Source organism: Ochotona curzoniae, unplaced genomic scaffold, assembly GCF_017591425.1.
Source record: "Ochotona curzoniae isolate NIBS_2020 unplaced genomic scaffold, NIBS_Ocur_1.0 scaffold_3208, whole genome shotgun sequence".
Lineage (NCBI taxonomy): Eukaryota > Metazoa > Chordata > Mammalia > Lagomorpha > Ochotonidae > Ochotona > Ochotona curzoniae.
The window spans coordinates 39,478,836-39,497,782 of NW_024467106.1; the positions used below are offsets into that span (position 1 = coordinate 39,478,836).

The 18,947-nt window shown below is 38.7% G+C and overlaps 1 pseudogene; it reads left to right on the plus strand.

Annotated features, from left to right (window-relative positions):
• Positions 1 to 2,697: 2,697 nt before the first annotated feature.
• LOC121144962 lies at positions 2,698 to 3,126 on the plus strand (annotated as a pseudogene).
• The last annotated feature ends 15,821 nt before the right edge of the window (positions 3,127 to 18,947 follow it).

Consider the following 18,947-nt stretch of genomic DNA (forward strand, 5'->3'; position numbering starts at 1 on the left):
GGCATATCAGTGGGGCACTGAGGCAGAAGCCAAGCAGCTGGGACTCCAACCAGTGCTCTGATACCAAAGATGGGTGTTGCAAACACTGGTCTTGCTCACAGTGCCTGAACCTGCTGTGCCACATTGCTGGCACTTCGATAATCCTTGTAAAACAATTGTTCATTATATCAAAATGTATGTCTATAAAATCTAAACACTGATTCTGGTGTTAGTGTCTAATGCAATACCCAAGATATCTTATCTTTGCTTTTATGATAACCTTTCAACTGTTGGAAGACATTTTTATTGTCCTCTGTGGACCTGAAATGTTTCCTTTGTTTAAGTGAAAAATTGCTGATTTTTGAAAAATATTTCTTCCAACATGGGATTCATCTCAGCTCTTTGTTATGGAGTAAGGCTGTGTTAGTATACTCTGTTAACTTTATGATATCATTACTCTATTTACATGTTTGACATTTTTCTCTGTTTATAGCTCCAAAAAGTTAGATGTGAATGGTTTCTGTGTGTGTGGGAAGGTATTTTGGCTGCATCATACAGATGTAGCCAAGGCATAGTCATGTTAGTATAATCATTGCCTATTTCTTCTTCTCCTTCTTTTTCCTTTTAAAGAACTGTGTATGTGTCTGAAAGGCACGGTGCTTGCTCACTTTCCGAATGGCTGCAAAGGCTGGAGCTAGGGCAGGCGGAAACCAGGAATCATAATCTTTTTAGTCTCCTAAGTGGATTGAGGGACCCAAATATTTATGCTCATCTTCCCTCAAAAAAAAAATGAAAACTGTGTAGTACCCACTGCTTCTGAAATGCTATCTTGAACACAGAGGGTAAAGAGAAATGTGAAGCATCCCTAGGCACAAAGAACATTTTAATGAATGTATTGGAATAGTTTAGGGACTGCACAAGTTAGCTTCAGTGATATGCCAGTAAATGTTTAATGACTGCCCCTCTGGGGGCAGGAGAGATTCTAATTAGGGGAATCCTAATTAGCAGAGCTTGCTGAGTTCTGTGATGTCAGTTCTCCTACCATGACTGATTGCAAGTTACCGACATGATGTTATTTGACATAGAGTTGGAAAGAGGTCAGCAATAACACTGTTTAGATTAAGTATTTTCTCCATATAAATGTAATAGACATAAATAACCTGAAGAATAGAGGTAATAGCACATAATAATATAGAAAACTGGAAGTGCTAAGTTTCTTCATTTATTACTCATCTTTTAAGCGTATTTAATTATAGTTGTTTGCAATTCAGTTTTTGATGTCTATGTTTAACATTCAATTCTCAAGATTACTGAAAACTTAATAATTTACTCTAAAACTGAAATGAACTGACTCTTTCCAAGTACTGAAAATTCAATTTACAGCAAAAATGTTAGAGGTATTAGACACATGTTCATAGTATATGGTTTGAAAATTGCTACATTGTGTTGAAATAACCAACCTAGATTTTCCCAGAGGAGCAAGGTGGACTTGGAAAATACACAGGATTTGTAGTAAGGTAAAGGAGAACCACGATGTTTTGTCGTAAAGATGAAGACAGACAAGATGTCATTAGTACCAATGACACTATAGATTTTTCTCCAGGACTTCTGTCTGTATAGTTTAATGTAATCATCCTAAGAACCCAAGAAGTAGATATTACTATTCATCTCCTTTTAAAATAAGGAAACCAGGGCTGATGCAATGGCTCAACTGGCTAGTCCTCTGCCTTTAAGTGCCAACCTCCCATATTGATTTTGGTTTTTGTCCCAGCTGCTCCACTTCCCATCCAGCTCCCTGCTATGGCCTGGGAAAGCAATGAGGGATGGCCCAAAGCCTTGGGACCTTGCATTCATATGGGAGACTTGGAGACAGCTCCTGGCCCCTGCCTTCAGATTAGTTCAGCTCTGGTTATTGTGGCCTTTTTCCTTTTCAATAAATTTTCTTTTCCAATAAAAATAAATCTTTAAAAAATTGGCAGTCAACAACTGAGGACAAGCATTTAAAAAATAAAAAAAGTGAATAGAATGAGGAAACCAAGACTGCAGTTAAGCAACTTACTCAAAATCATACAGCCAATGAGTTAGTTTGTTTTTTTTTTTTGTGCTCATTTTGTCTAAGATTATCTCCAGATAGTTTAACAAAGGGAGTAATACCAAGAAGCATCCTCTGGCTTGTCAAACTGTCTGTTCACACATCAGCATTTGTAATGTAGAAGTCAGCTAGTGAGTTTCAGACAACCAGCATTTCAACTTTCCAGCGATCTTTCACCAATGGACACACTACCCAATACTGCTTTCCCATGGATGTCACCAGGCCATTTTGAGGAGAAGAAACAGATGATGGTAAATGACAGAAAAATCCCAATGGAGTGTACTTGAGAAAAGGCAGATTTTTTTTTTTTCCACAAAAATAATTCTTCCAATTCTTCTGAGCTTATGGGCTCACCTGATGTCACATCATCTCCCTCGTGTTTTAGGCAGGGCTTCATTTTGCAAAGCCAAGGATCTGTCTGAATTCCATGCTTACGTTCTCGTTATGCTAAGTCAGTTATTCTCCAGAGTTTGAATGACAGCTGTAGTCCAAGGCTCCTGGGTCTAATCTCACCGACCCAGGCCAGCTTCACTTTGTCTCTTAACCATCATTCTGCCTAAACATCCTTTTCAGGCCTGTCTGAATCACATGCTTTCCCCACCTCCTACAGCATAGAGGCTGGCTGAATGGGAGTCAGCAAAATTTATTCCTTAGGGGGAAATGAAAAGCTGTTAGCAATAGGAAGCAAAAACAAGGCACCCGCTCCACCCCAGCCAGAAGCTGGTTGGCCTGTATGTGGTAGTTGTCACTGTCTGAAGATTCTTTAAGCAATCCATGTATCAACCGATGGAGATGTTTCTCGGCCTTCATATGATGAAGATCATGGATCCAAGCTTATCCAAAAAGCTAAAGAGGCACCATTTGTCCGCATTTTAATAGCTGGTTTTGCAGCAATTGTTGTATATGGGCGCTACAGATCAAAAAGTAGAGGAAATACAAAAATGTCCCTTCACCTGCACATGCACATGGTGGCGCAAGGCTTTGTTGTAGGAGCAATGGGTGTTGGTATGGCCTATTCCACATATTGGGAATTTAGGGTGAAACGTAAGCCTTAGAAGAAGAAGAGATGCTAGCTTGACTCTGTTGGAGATGCTTTTTTTTCCTAGACATTTCATATTGAGGTTACATTTGTGTTGACAATAATATGAGTGGGTTTGGATAATAATGCATGGTATCTTGAATCTTGACCTCTTTACCTGTAGATGTAATTAGTGTAGTGATCAAATTATTTGTGACTAGTTCACTGATGGGTCATTCAGGAGAGCCAAGTGAATGAAATGTTACATTTTAGTTTCCTGCTTCTTAAATTTTTGTCCTAAAGACAAAACTTAGTCCTAAAGAACACAACAGGCCATCTTTGAAGGTACTCCCAGTTTGTTTCAGATTATCACATTTTTTGCATTTTAAAAGTCTAAGTACCCCCAGTTAATTCTCTTTTTTTCCATCTAACTCCTAGATTAATTGAGTATTTCATTGGGGGGGGGCTGGTTTTCTCTTGAAGAACTTTTTAAATAGTTCATGAAATATAGCTTGTAAACCCTCCCTCAACGGCATGTGTGCATGTGTAAAACAAAGCTTTTAAGATAGCTGTGTGGTGGTATATTTCAGAATCACATCTATAAACAGACTAATTTAATTATGAATTCCAGCTTAGCTCTTTTATAACTGCAGAGTTATATTTTTGCTGCTGCTATAATAGAATAATTTCTAAATGACATCTTGAAATTGAAGCTTGTATTTTAACTGCTTAAGATGAGGGCAAATTAACATTTTTAAATGTGTATAGTGTGTTCTGTGCAAGACTTATAAATATTAAATTATCTTTAGTGGAAGTGATTAATAATCTGTGAGCAAGCTGGTTGGTCAGACCTTGTATACAGAATATATTATTACACTTGTGAAATACTCTTGTCTAACCTGAATTTAAATTCTATGGTGACAGTCTGATCTATATATTATCTACATATTGCTATTAAAGTAAATGAACACATTGAAAAAAAAAAGAAATTAGGGAGGAACAATGCAACATAGGTAAGTGTAAAACATGAGAGATACAATTGAATTCAAATACATTTGTATTCTAGCACTTAGAGAACACCGCTCCAAAGTTCATTTGCATTTACTTGATCAGAATCTAGTCTGTGCTGAGCACAGTGATGGTGTATGCCCATAATCTCATGTTTCATCCTTATCTGTCATGTATAAGTAAGTACAAGAAACTCCATATATTTGAAGTGAACAATTCAGATTTGACATATGAAGACATGTGTGGAAACATCACTACATCTAGAGAGCAAACATATTCATCACCTAGTAAGGTTCCTTATTGTTCATTTATAATTGGTTTTTCTCTCTGCCTCTTTCCAGACATGTGTGGTCTGCTCTCTGTTACTGTAGATCAGTTGTTTGCATTTTCTACAATTTTGCATAGATTAAGACATCAATTTTCTTTTTCAAAGATTGATTATTTTTTTAAAGGCAGAAGGAGAGAGAGAGAGAGAGAGACAGAGAGAGAGATAGAGAGATGGAGATCTTTTATCCATTTGTTGACTCCGCAAATGACCGCAATGGCTGGAGTTGGATCAGTCCAACCCAGCAGCTTGGAGTTTCTTCCAAGTGTCTATCATCAATAAGGGGCCCAAAAAGTTGGGCCTTCCTCTGATGTTCTCCAAGGCACATTAGCAGGAAGCTGGATAGGAAGTGGAGTAGCCAGGAATTCAACTGGTACTCATATGAGATGCCAGGAGTGCAGACAATGACTTTATCTGCCATGCAACAGCACCAGTCCTAGCATTCTTTTTAATGCAACAGCCTTCACATGTGCAATGATTTTGAAATGTTTCCATGTTGCATGCATCAATAATTTTTCCCTTTCACGTCTCAGTGGCATTTTATTTCATGAGCGTGCTAAAATTTGTTCATTCATTTGATTTCTAGCTTTGGCTATTTTAAAAAAGAAAAGTTGTTTTTGAAAGAGTTGCTGTGAGCATTTGTACAGATGTCTTTCTTTAAGCCTCTGAATTAGTTTTTTTTTGCTACATTCCTAGGAATAGAATATTCTTATCATAAAATGGGTACCTGTTTAACTTTTTAGTCAACTGACAAGTTATTGTGCCATTTTACATTGCTATCAGAATTACATGAGAATTCCAGTCCCTCCACCTTCTTGCTAATTGAGAGAAAGAGACAGAGAGTCACACAGACAAGAGAGGCTCCTATCTGATGGGTCATGTCCCTAACACCTGCAACATCAACATCTGGAGGGAGATTGCTAAGCCACACCTAAGCTCCCCCAAGGACATGCAACAAGGGGAAGCAGGAAGGAAGGAGATTGCAGTCAAGCCACAGGCTAAATGTATCAGGCCATGATTGCCTTTCCTGTTACACCCTCGAGAAACAAGCTGTGCTGTGGAGTTAATCCTTGGGAGACTGGGGCCTACAGACCTTACAAAGAATTCCTGAGTTTCTGAGGAAATGATCATTTAGAAATTTACCCAAGAAAATTGTCTACTGCCCTTAAAACCAGTGGTGGCTCTGTTGTATGGTTAAGTTGTATGGTTAAGGCTAGAAATGGATAAGTTTAAGAAGGGCTTTTAATAGATTTCAAGAAAGTGCTGGCTGCGGATTTTTTAAAGGAATTATTTCAAAGGCAAAGTTACAAGAGAGAAAGGAGAGGAAGAGAGAGAAGGAGAGAGAGAGAGAGCCAAAGAGAGATCTTCCACCCATTGGTTCACTCCCTCTATAACAGCAATGGCCTGGGCTGGTCTGCGCTAAAGCCAGGGACAAGGAGCTGAACTGAACAAGGAGCACTCAACTGGTGCTCATGTGGGATGCCAGCAGTGCCAGTGGTGGCTTAACCCATTACATCATAGTGTCAATCATGGGTACATGTTTTAACAAAGTATATCCACCATACAATTATCACTTTACTACATGGTATGCATTGGGTACTAAATTGCTTACTGCTAATGTTTGATTTAATTAGGATAAGTAGTATTCTTATGTTTGTAGATGCAGAATTTCAACTAATGTTTCAAAGAATGTAAGTATTTTGAAGAATTTTTAAAAATTTATTTTGTTTTTGGGGGGACGACAGATTTACAGAGAGAAGGAGATATAGACAGAAAGATCTATCCATCCTCTGGTCCACTTCCCAAATTGCCATGACAGCTGGAGCTGAGCCAATCTAAAGCCAGGAGCCAGGAACTTCTGAGTATACCAAATGAGTGAAAGGTCCCAGTGCTTTTGGTTATCCTCTGCTGCTTTCCCAGGCCGCAAGTAGGAAGCTGGATGGCAATTAGAGCAGTTGGACATGAACTGGTGCCCATATGCGACCCGGCACATGGAAGGCAAGGATTTGGATGTTGAGCCATCACACTGGACCGTTGCAGAATTTTATTGTTTATATCAAAGTCTAGATTTGAATCTGTACCCATGTGTTCTAGAACATGTAATTTTCATTGCAACATTGTACTATGACCAAAATTTAGTAGCTTACCAGAAATCAGTAATGAAGTATAACTTTTATAGTTTTTGAAATATTTTGCCATTCATATCTCTAAAAAGCTTGTTTTATGTTGGATTAAATGGCAAAAACTTTAGATACAGAAAATGTGCTAAATATTTAAGCTGTACCTGCATGCTCCCTTGAGGATAAGTACAGAGTGGCTACACTGAGATGTTCCTGGAAATAACCATCAACTGAAAGCAAGAATGGGAAAACACAAGCCTTAGTAGGCTGCCAACTGCTCTTCAGATAAAAATATTCTCTAGGTTAATGCTTTGGAAATAGCCTCAATATCATCCTATCAAGGTGTGGAGATTACTTTTATATATCAACTTGACTAGGCTACTAGGTGACTTATTGTGGCTGTTTCTGGATGAGATGCATATCTGAATGTGGAGAGAGTAAGGAAGAAAGACTCTCTCTTCCTCCCTCTACTTCTCCCTGCCTCCCTCTGTAAAATATATATATATATATATATATATTTATTTATTTACAATAGTTATAGTGATGGAGTATTGGGGGAATAGAGAAAGAGAAATAGCCAGGGCTCTGTTAAATGGAAGCCAGGAACCTGGGACTTCGCCTGGGTCTCTAATGTGGGCACAGAAGCCCAAGCAACTGGACCATCTGCTGCTTTCTCAGGCCATGGGCTTTTCTCAGGAACCCAGGACTTGAACCAGCACACATATGGGATGCTAGCATTCGCAGGCAACATTTTTTACCCTCTATGCCATAAAACCAGCCTCGAGAATCTTTGTTTTTTTACTGCCTTAGAAACAGATGTCTTGACATTTCTGCTTCAGATTCAGATTAAAACATTAGCTCTTTCTTACACTGTAACCTGCTTGCTTTTGAACTGGAAGTATACCATTCTTCTGATTCCCAAGGCTTTGGACTCACACTGGATGGAAGCCTCATCTCCTGGTCTGCTTGTTGCAATTTGCCTCTATACATCTTCAAGTTTTGCAACCTGCGTAATTACACAGGCCAATTCCTTATTACATCATCAAGATTTCTACCACACCTTATTTGGATGTCTCTGTCGACCTTCACCCCACAGTCAAGCACTGATGTCAGCCAGTACAGTCTGAATTTCCCCCTGAAGGAACAGATGCTACACTTGGCCACAAAGGCATATTTCAAGGGCAAAAGTTGACAGATGAGAAAACCAAAAAACTTTTACAAGTGCCGAAAAAATAAGTACAGAAACATAAGAAATATGAAAGGGGGAGTATGAATCCCTAAAGAAACACAAGAATACTTCACTATTAGAATGTGATGACGAAGGACTTGGTGAAATTCCTGAAAAGGCATCCAAAAGAATGATCATAAAGTTATGAAAAAACGAGAAGCGAATTTATGAGTTAACAAAATTCATACATGGTATGGATGAACTTTTTCCTTGAGACAGGGATAATGAGAATCAAACAGAAGTATTAGAAATGAAGAATTCAATGTGTCAAGTACTAATATGGTCAGAAGTCCCAACAGCAGACTACATGAGGCAGAGGACTCATCTTTGACCTAAAAGTGAAATCTTTGGAAATACCTCAGTCAGACAAAAAACAGAAGCAGGAAAAAAAAATGAAAATAATGCTCGTTGTTTGTTGGATACTATCAAACAATCTAACATAACATGTCTTAGGAGTTGCTGAAGCTGTGGAAAGAGAATGGATTAGAAGGCTTACTTAGTGAAATGAAAACTGAAAATATGTCTAAGTTGGAGAGAGAAAGGGTCATTTAAGTTCAGGAAGCACATGGGACTCCTAATAGACATGACTAGAAAAGAGCACATTTTCAGCATTAGAAAATAAAGAAATTATTGCAAGATATGCATAAGAGAAGTACCAGTTTACCATCAGATAGTGTCCAGAATGACAGCTGCTTTCTCCTCAGAAATCCTACAGGCTAGGAGAGGATGCGGAGATATGGTCCAAGTCTTAAAACCTGAACCCAGAGTCCAGTGTGATAGCATAATGGCTAAAGTCCTCACCATGAATGCACTGGGATCCAATATGGGTGCCGGTTCTAATCCCAGCAGCCCCACTTTCATCCAGCTCCCTGCCTGTGGCCTCGGAAAGCAGTTGAGGATGGCCCAAAGCCTTGGCACCCTGCACCCTAGTGGGAGATCCGGAGGAAGCTCCTGGCTCCTGGCTTCGGATTGGCTCACCTCCAGCTGTTTCAACTGCTTGGGGAGTAAATCAATAGATGGAAGATCTTCCTCTCTGTCTCTCCTCCTCTCTGTATATCAAAATTTCCAATAAAAATAAAGAAATCTTAAAAAAAAAAACTGAACCCAGAATATTGTAAACTGCTAAACTCTCATTTTATGAGTGAAGTTAAAACAATATCTTCCAAAAATAGAAATTGGAAACTTAGTCACCCCTCATCCAGGTTTACAAATGATGATTAAGCATGTGCTACTTACAGAAAAATAGATAGTTCTCATGAAAAACTACAATGGCAGAAAATCTGATAAATGAACAAAGGAAATTCAAGCCTAATAATATTAATATTTATGAAAAAAATGACAGAACCAAGCTGTTACTTATCAGCAATGACCTTGCATTTAAGTAGTCTAAATTCTCCTTTGAAAAGCTACAGATGTGGGCCCCATTTGGTGGCCTGGTGCCTGGAGTTCTCACTATGTACATGTTGGGGTCCCATGTGGGCACCAGTTTGTGTCCAATAGCTCCAATTCCCTTCCAGCTCCCTGCTTGTGGCCTGGGAAGGCAGTTGAGGGTGACTCAAAGCCTTGGGACTCTGCACCCACCTGGAGCGGCTCAAAGGAGCTCCTGGCTTTGGATCAGCTCCAGCCGTTGCAACCACTTGAGCAGTAAGCCAGCAGATTCAGGATTTCCCCCTCTTTCTCTGCTTGTCTTTCCCGCTTTCTTGACTTTCCAACAATAAAATAAATAAGTAAATCTTAAGAAAGGTGAAATTAAAAAAAAATGCCAGCCCTGGAAGTAGCCTGTCTTCCAGGTTTGCTATGAAAAATAATAGTTCAAAAATATACAGATGTGCTGAATGGACTTAATAACAAGACCCATCTATTTTCTGCCTGCAGGAAACACAATTCACAAACAGAATACACACAGACTGAAAGTAAAAGAATGGAAAAAGTTATTCCGTACTAACAGAAAGGAAAAAAAAATGGCCATCCTGGTGTCAAACAATATAGATATTAGCACACACAAATGTTAAATGTTGAAAAAAAAAGATGGGCTTTTTATAATGTTTAAAGGATCAACTCAGCAAAAAGTGGAGACTCCAATAAATGTATCTGTACCTAATGCCAGGGCTCCTGGTTGCTTAATTTATATTAATGGATCTAAAAAGTGGCAGACTTTGATACAACAATAATGACCGATTTAGACACACAACTTTCAACAATGTACAGATCAACTAGACAGAAAATCAACAAAGTAACAACAAAGCTAATCTATGCTATGGCCCAAGTGGACCTAATTCATATCCACAAAAAGTTCATGCAGCTTACATATTATTTTTTTCACGTATGAAACTTTTTCTGGGGCAAACCAAATTCTAGGCCATAAAGCAAGTCAAACTAAGTTATCATGTATCTTTTATGACCACAATGGAATGAAGCTGGCAATGAGCAGCCTAAGAAACTACAAAACATGACAAGACAGAAAAACTGAACAGCATGCTACTATCAACAGTGAGTCATAGGAGAAGTCAAAAGGGAACTAAAGCTTCTGGAAGGAATACAGATTAGAGAACAGTGTATCAAACCCTTTTGGGATAAAGCAAGGAAAATGTTAAGAGGGTAGTTTATAATAATTAATGCCTACATCAAGAAGCTGGAAAGGCATCAAATACATGATCTAACAATGACTCTCCCAGACCTAACAAAAGAACAAAACAAACTTCAAATTAGTATGATTAAAGAAAGAATTAAGAAGTAAAAAAAAAAAAAATGAGACCAAAATATGATGCAAGAAATCAGTGAAATGAAGAGCTGGTTGTGTTGAAATAAACAAAAGTGATACAAGATTGATCTAATAACCAAAAACAAAAAAAGGAGACTATCCAAAATTAACAAAGTCAGAGATGTAGAAGGAGATGTTACAATAAGCATTATTAAATAGAAACATCAGGAAATATTACAATTATCGACCAACAAATTCACAAATACAGAGAAAAAGGATAGATTTCAGGACATATGTAATCTACAAAAATGAAGTTATCAAGACAGAAAACTTAAATAGACCCTTCCAAAAAAGAGAATCCAAGAATAGGATGACTTCATTGCTGTATTCTACCAATTTTTTAAAGAAGAAGTAGTTGTCAAACTATTCAAAATGATTGAAAGGCAGAAAATCCTCCAATGAAGGAGGATGAAGGAGGCTAGAAGGTGAGAGCATCGGATAGAATGGTAGGAAGTATCATTATGTATGAAATACATGAATTTGTTCACTATAATGAAGAAATTTCAAAGACATCTCTTTACAGACACACATCTATTGCTTCTGTTTTGATGAACATTGAGTTACATCACCCCTAATTTGATTGCCTCTTAGCAATGCCATGCCAAGTGGTCATTTAGTCTGTGTGTAATCAGAAAGTACTTTCCATTTTGCAAGCTTAGAGGGATGCTAGGTTAGTCCTAGCAGTCCTATTGAGTTGTCTTGTCTTGTCCTCACCGAAATATAACACTTAGGCCCTTGGTCATCAGCATCACCTTGCTATGTATGTGTGTAGTTTCACATCTGTCTTATAGTCTATAAACTTTAAAGCACCTGAGAAGTGGTAAGCTATTGTGGAAGGGAGTTTTTCCATGTCTCTAGCACATGAGATTCCTAAAGGCCAGGCATCAGCATGCTTAATTTGCACTGCTGAAGTACCAGCAGCTGTTGGGGTCGGTGGTGCAGACAGCAGGCAGCTTTTTGAGACATGGGCAACGTGCGGACCTTGTTCCAGGAAAACTTGTATTGTCTGCCACCTGGAATCAGTTCTTGCCTGCAGTGTCTTTGCTGCCATTCCGGGCCTCAGTAAACTGAATTTAAAAACATCTGTGCTCTCTCCAATTTCTGCCTCAGAGTGGAATATATTTTCTGGGGTAGTGGTTGATTTTTTTTTTAACCTCTTCTCATTCCATGAAGAATTTAGGCATTTGGAATGCAGATGCAAGAAAAGTCGCCTTTAAAAGCAGCATTTGAGGGTCAAAGAGGTGCACAGAAACAGAAGCAAGAGTGCTTATGTCTGCTGATTCATTCTTCATTCTCCAAATGCTTGCAATGGCTTGAGCTGGGCCACGTCAGAACTGGAAACTGGGAACTCAATCCAGGTCTCTCCCAAAGGCAGCAGAAAGCTGATTGCTTGAGACAACAAGGCTACCTGTCATTATCTGTACTAGCAGGAGCCAAACAGTATTGAAACCAGACACTTTTGCAGGATGTGGCCATCTTAACGGGCATCGTTATCAACAGTCTACCTGCTCATCTCATGACTCCATTTTTCTTTGCTTTCTGCTCATTTATGAATCAATATGCAAATTAAAAAAACATGGCTGCTTACCCAAAAGAAAGGACTAAGAGTGAAAAGAATCCTTGGAGGCAGGCAGAAGGAGTCAGTTAACATTTCAAAAATAGTATTCATTGTATTTACCAGTGGTAGAAGAACAGCTGCTTTGCTTCCTCCAAGTCCAGAGGGAGAACGCTCCAGTTTTTGCAGAGTGCTGTTGGTATGAGCTCAGTTTTCCCAGCTTTCACATCCGCAATTTCTTCCTTCTTTTATTCTTCAACTACTCATTCTTCTGTGCCATCTATTTAAATGTCTCTTGGGTCCTTTTTGTTCATTTGAATAGGCTGCATGTCTGTTTAAGGACTGTGGCTAAGACTGGTCACTACTGTAGGTCAAATGCAGGGTATTTGCATAATTTCAGGTGATATATGTCTTAGAATTGATCCTGAGAGACAGGTGCATACATAGATGTACATGCACAGATCATCACAGCACACACACACACACACACACACACACACAGCTTTTGTAAACCTTAGGTTTATTTAATCACAGAATCATAGCAGAAGCAATATGGCTTTTTGCACAAAAGAAGATGAGAAATATCTATGTTCCTGTAGATTACTTGGTATCCAAGTGTTTCTGATGGTGTGGAGTCAGAGGGACAGGAAACCACTAGAAAACTTACTCATCCATGGTGAAGATCCTGCAAGTTTCAACAAACTTACCTTTTTTTTTTTTGCTGGGCCAGAGTTATTTTATATTGTGCTGTTCATGCATCTTCAGGAAGAATTTACGTATTAAATAAATGAAATCTTCCCTTTAGGAAGGTATTTCAAACTTTAGGTTCTGCTGGTTTGTTGAACCAAACTTAGGACAGAGCCTTTCTTCCTCACTGGGGAAAAAGGCAGGCAGCGTAGCCATTGTTGAGAACCCATTCATGCACAGGACCGTACAGCACATTTTTACTGGTTAACAATGGTTTCGTTATTTTTTTCTCTGTGCAGTGTAGGATGGTTGTACACCTGGGTTTACAGGAGAGCACAGAATTTAAAAGTCATCTTATATTTTTTCTGCTCCTTATCATTCAATTTCTGAGATTAAGAATATAAAAAAATCTGATGAAAGTGTATTCAGTCGAGTATAGACCTTGGCAGATAGATTTTTCTCTACAAGTGAGAAAACGAGTAGATTCACTATTCTGGAATAACCTAATTCCAGATAATGATAGCTCATTAGATACTGAGCTGACAAAGGAACAATGACCATTTATGACAACAGAACACCCACAACCTGTGCGGCACCAACGTGGGACTCCAGACCCTGGCCTCTGCAGCGTCAGCTCGTTGAGTAGAGTTACTCAATGACAGCCTGCGTGTTCTGTTGTGTTTTTTTTTTAAACCTTTACTTATAACTCAGGACCATGCAAGGAAAAGTCAAATATGTTTCTCAACTCAATTACAGTTTTCTGCTGGTCTGCTACAACTTCCCATGCCTACAACTGCCAACAGATGGGTACCTGAAGCTTTCTCTTTTTTCATTACAAATTTTCTCTCTCTGTGACTGCCTTGAGTCTTCCAAATCCAAGTGAAGTGATTTATTATTAGAGCAAATTGCAAATAAATAGTTGGCATGCATTTGAGGGATCTTTTTATATACTTAATCATTTTACTCCCCCAGGAATGACCCCCCATAAGTAAAATAGTACTTATCTCATTGTTTGGTTGCCTCATGGAATCATTACGTTTTCTGTACAAGGTCATAACTACGAGTAATGAGACAAGACTTCTTAAAAAATATTTTAGTGTATTTTCATTTCATTCAAACAAGAGGGGAGATAGAGTCAGAGTGAGAGGGACAGAGAGAGAATATATCTTCTGACTGCTAAATGCCAATGCTGAGTTGGGCAGACACCAGGAGCCTGGAACCCCATACAGATCTCCCATGTGGGTGATATTCGAGTGCTTGAATTTTCATCTACTGGCTCTCAGGATTCTCCAGCAGGAAGCTCAATTAAAAGCAGAGGTAAGACTCAAAATACAAGACGCGAAGCATGCAATCTGACATGGGAGTCTCAAGCAGTATCTTCACTGTTCTACTAAATGAATGGGCTAACTTTTGAATGTAGATTTGATTTGAACTAGTGTCTTTAAATTTGTGCTTCCTGCTGTCTTTTGTGTATACTGAGAAGCTGTGAATTGATAGCTGCTGTAAGATTGGTAGGAGTTGAGATTTGTTAAATTGTTTTTAAGTGCATGATTTTCAAAATACATAAGAAATATTTAGGTGCCCCTGTCCAAAATGGCTAGCTGCTTGCCAACTTGATGCTTGCCTCCTGTGATACAGGCTCCTAAAGTACCATTCAGCTGAAATTCTATCTTCCTTCTCTCTTGTCTTTGTGGGAGGCCTTGAGAGGATTTCTGGCTACTAGAAGATAATGTTAAATGATATGTATTACTTTGGAAGAGGTGGTTAGATTTTTGTTAACCAATGCTCACATTCTTTTATTCTTCCACAAATACAGGGAAGTATTATGTTGCAGATACAGCCAATATAATTATTGGAAGGAATCTGGGTCTTGAATGTGTGCTCAAATGAGAACCACCCATGAAAGCTACCTGACCAGGAATGTCCCCATTGAACATGCTTAAATGAGACCAGATTCTTACTATGTTAAGTTACTGAGGTTTTATAGTTCTTTCAGCAGACACCCTACCCTGTCAAAAGGATGAGAGACCACCCACCCGCCAAATTGCTTTATACAAACAAGTATATTTCACTTGAATAAGTATACATGCTGATACTTTCAAGTTTTTATAGAAAATGTAGTGTATAGAGCAAGAAATTCAGGCATAGTGAACTGTTGTACTAGACGCTGACATTAAATGCAATTGATTGTAGCCATACCGGGAACAGGACAGACAAGGTAAATAAATTATGAATTCTGGGGGAAAGGAGCCTGTGGTGGCTGCTGTTTCATTTTCCTCTTAACCCCCTGTGACTGTAAACACACTGATAGATATATTTTATTAATCATTGTTTTGATGTATTTGGATTTTGCAAGTGGCTATTGTAGCTAGGGGATTTCTGGACACCCCTCTAGCTAATCAGATTAGGGACTTGAATGCTGCAGTTACAAGCTAGTGTATGTATGAAAAGAAAAATGAAAAAGCCCTCCCATACCAGCACTTGTAACTGGCTGTTTAAAATTACAGCTTTCGACCTCTTTCCACCTGTGCTGTCCTCGCTTTTGTCTACAAATGATGGACTTCAAACTGAAAATTGCTGGAGACATACTTAAATAGATATTTTGCAAGGTACATTATCAGAATGAAACACTTCAAAATTTGCCTGATACTGCTTGAAGACAGCCAGCACTGATAAGATATATCTAAGACTCATAGCTACCAGAACTTGAAAAGATCTACGCATTTTACAGGAAAAGACAAAATATATCATTAAAAGTGTAGCGAGCTAAATCTTAAGAGGACAAGATAGGCTTTGAAAAGTCACAGATAGAGCAAAATGTGTGTGTATCTGTGGGAGGGAGAGGGGAAGAAATACATAAAGAGAGTGTGTGTGTATGTATTTATTTCCATCTGTTCTTCCACCAGGAATTGGTAACTACTAGTTTAAAACTAGGATTCTTTTCAAGGATTGCTTCAAGTGAGATCTGACTTGATCTTTTATTGCTCGCAATCAATGGACACCTGGTGAGATAAGTTTTCATCCTGAGAGTTCATACGAGGTAGTAATCTTGCCATGTTACCCTTTTCTATTGAAATATGTTTCTGTCTCTTTTCCTTTCTCTCTTTCTGTCTCTTTCTCTCTCTGGCTTTCCTTTCTTTACCATTTGTCTGTTCTGTTCATTGCTGTATCTATAGTAGCTAGCATGCTTTTTTGCACAAAGACATTCCTTATTAGTGGATTACACACACACATGTGAGCAAGGTGACTGAAGATGAAAGAAATGGTCTAATATTGGCCTCTAAGCCAGATGAAACTTAGAATGAAATGTGTAGGTTGTATAAGTTTGAATATGCAAAGCTAAGGAAAAATAAGCGTTCCAGGTAAGAAATGGAACATAGCAGTATGGAATAAATGTAGGAGCCAGAAATAATTTTTGAATAGTAACCAGACAGCGTGAGGCACATATGTGGAAGCATGGGAAATGGGGCATAGTTTTGAGTTGGCAAGTATATATAGAAATACAGGAATCTCTTCATTGGAAGTTTAGGTTACCTTTGTTTTACTCAAAGATTATTGTAGGCTACTTTTACCAGTTATAGTCACATACCTCAATTCCTTTTATCCTGTGTGGGTTATTTGTGTTATCGTCACATTTAAAATCAGAATGTAAAAGCATATACTGGCTATTCATTACCCAATGATAGCATTTGGAGGCAGGTCATGAGATATTTAGGTCATGAGATAAGATCTCATGGATGGGATGACTGTTCAAACAAAAAATAGACGCGGAACAGACCACTGATGTACAACACTCAATCTCGGGCGCTTTCACTCATCCTTCGCTTCTTTGTCATGTGAATGCGTAATCTAAAAATGGCCATTTCTAAGCCAGTAAAGGAACTCTTACTGAGGACATGACCATGTTGACCTTAATTTACGACATTCAGCCTTCAGAGCTTTGAGAAGTAAACGAGTATTATTTAAGCTACCCAGTCTGTGTCATTTTGTTGTAGCAGCCGTACTAAGACATGGCCCCAAACCAAAAGAAGGAAATTTATTACTTTCCAATTCTAGGCTTCAAGATGGAAAACTCATATTGGTTAATATTTTCTGGAATGGGTGTGATTATGCCGGGGCAATGTCAGTGTTTCCTCTTGGATCAATCTTTAATTTCTTGGGATGCCCTGTTTCCCATCCTGGGATGAGCTGAGATGCATACTGGATATAATCCTAATGGAGTGGATATAAAACCAGCTGATGTAGCCCCAATCTGCCTCGGGACACATAACTTTTATGATCCATTCTGTCTACATCCCACCAATTCCCCAAACAGGCTTCTCCTTGGCTGCTCTCCCATTAAACTCTCACATGTGAAGCAGGGGTCTTATCTCCTTTTTAGTTTCTTATACAAAAGCAGAGGATAGGTGATGTAACTACTTTTAGTTCAGCTACTTTCTCTTCCTCCATTTAGTTCCCCCAAGTGGGTTGCAGTGTTGAATTAGGCAGGCCATTTTCTGTTTTCCAAGGCACATTAACAGGGAGCTTAAATGGAAGTGGGCTACGTGGACTCACTTAAGGAGACCAATGTAGTAAATGTGAGCTGTCTTCTGCTTTCATAATTGTTTCCAGCAACAATAACAAATATTACTAATATTCATTTAATCATTACTAAGATTTTACAGTCATGCTGAATGATTTTTATGTTGTATTCGGGTTCTCTAGTGAAACAGAATCAACAGATTTTATTTAGACATTTACAATAGTGCTTGGTTCACATGAGGATGTGAGGTTGAAAATTCTATGACCTGATATCTGCAGGCTGGAAAGCCCATGATCTCATTCAGTCAAGTTCAAAGCCCCAAGAATCAGTAGCTCCAGTATCCAATGGCAGAAGATGGATGTCTCCTTCATGAGACAGGATTTTTACCTTTCCTCTTGTCTTTCTGTTGTGTTTGGATCCTCAGTGCGTTGGATGATATTTACCCAACAGGGATGACAGCAGTCAGATTTACTCAGCCAGGTATTTCAATGCTAGTTGCTGGTGGGAACACCTTCACCAGCACAACGATTTAATAATGTGTTACCAACTATCTGGACAGTCCTCAGCCCCAGTCGAGTTATTCTGGAATTAAATGTTATGCCAATACTACAAAGTCTGTTATGATCCCTATTACACAGATCAGGACACTCTGCATCGGTGGTCTAAGGAACTTTCACAATGGCCAACAGTGGCAGAGTTGTCTGTGGGTTCATGATGTGATTGGATGCAAAGTACAGTCATCATAGAATGCTGACCTTTACATTCAAAGGAAATTATTCCTATATCTAGGCAAAATATTTGCATTTTTCTTTTGAAACTGTAAATTTAGATAATCACAATTGTAACTTCAAGAATGATAATGTGCAGTGATTATTCAATTAGAACAAGATCACTACAAGAATGCAGTGATCTCAGCACCTGATAACTAAATACCTGGGCTCCAATCCCAGTGTACCATTTAATAGCTGCATGCCTAGGACTGCTCTCTCATCTGTAAAAGATGGGATAAAACTTCTCAAGGGATGCAGCGATAAATTAGGATATTATATGTAACCCAGTTACCACCATATCTCACATGTGCAAAAGGTTTGTAGATGTTACCAATAATTTCTCCCAAAGTAAACAGTTTAAATTAGTAACAGTAGAACTATCTCCCTAGTTCAAGGATGCATACTGCCACGCCCCTCCCCTCCTTCCTTTTATCCTTTCCTTCTTTCCATCCATCCTTCCTTCCTTCCTTCTTTTCTTTTCTTGTCTTTTCTCCTCTTTTTCTTTTTCTTTTCTTTTCTTCTCTTTTTTCTTCCTACCTCTCTTTCTCTCTCCCTCCCTCTCTCCCCACTCCCTCTCTGCCCTTCCTTTCCTTTCCTTTCCTTTCCTTTCCTTTCCTTTCCTTTCCTTTCCTTTCCTTTCCTTTCCTTTCCTTTCCTTTCCTTTCCTTTCCTTTCCTTTCCTTTCCTTTCCTTTCCTTTCCCTCCTTACAGAGCATTGGTTGGAGTGCAAGGCATTCGAGGTAATATGGGAATGAGGAAGAATGCTTAAATGGTTCTACTTTGGGAAACAGACGACAGAAATGACTAAGTGTATTGCCATACACTATTTGTCTAATGAAATTTAAACAAAAAGTAGGCTTGAAAACTGAGCTTGAAAGGGGG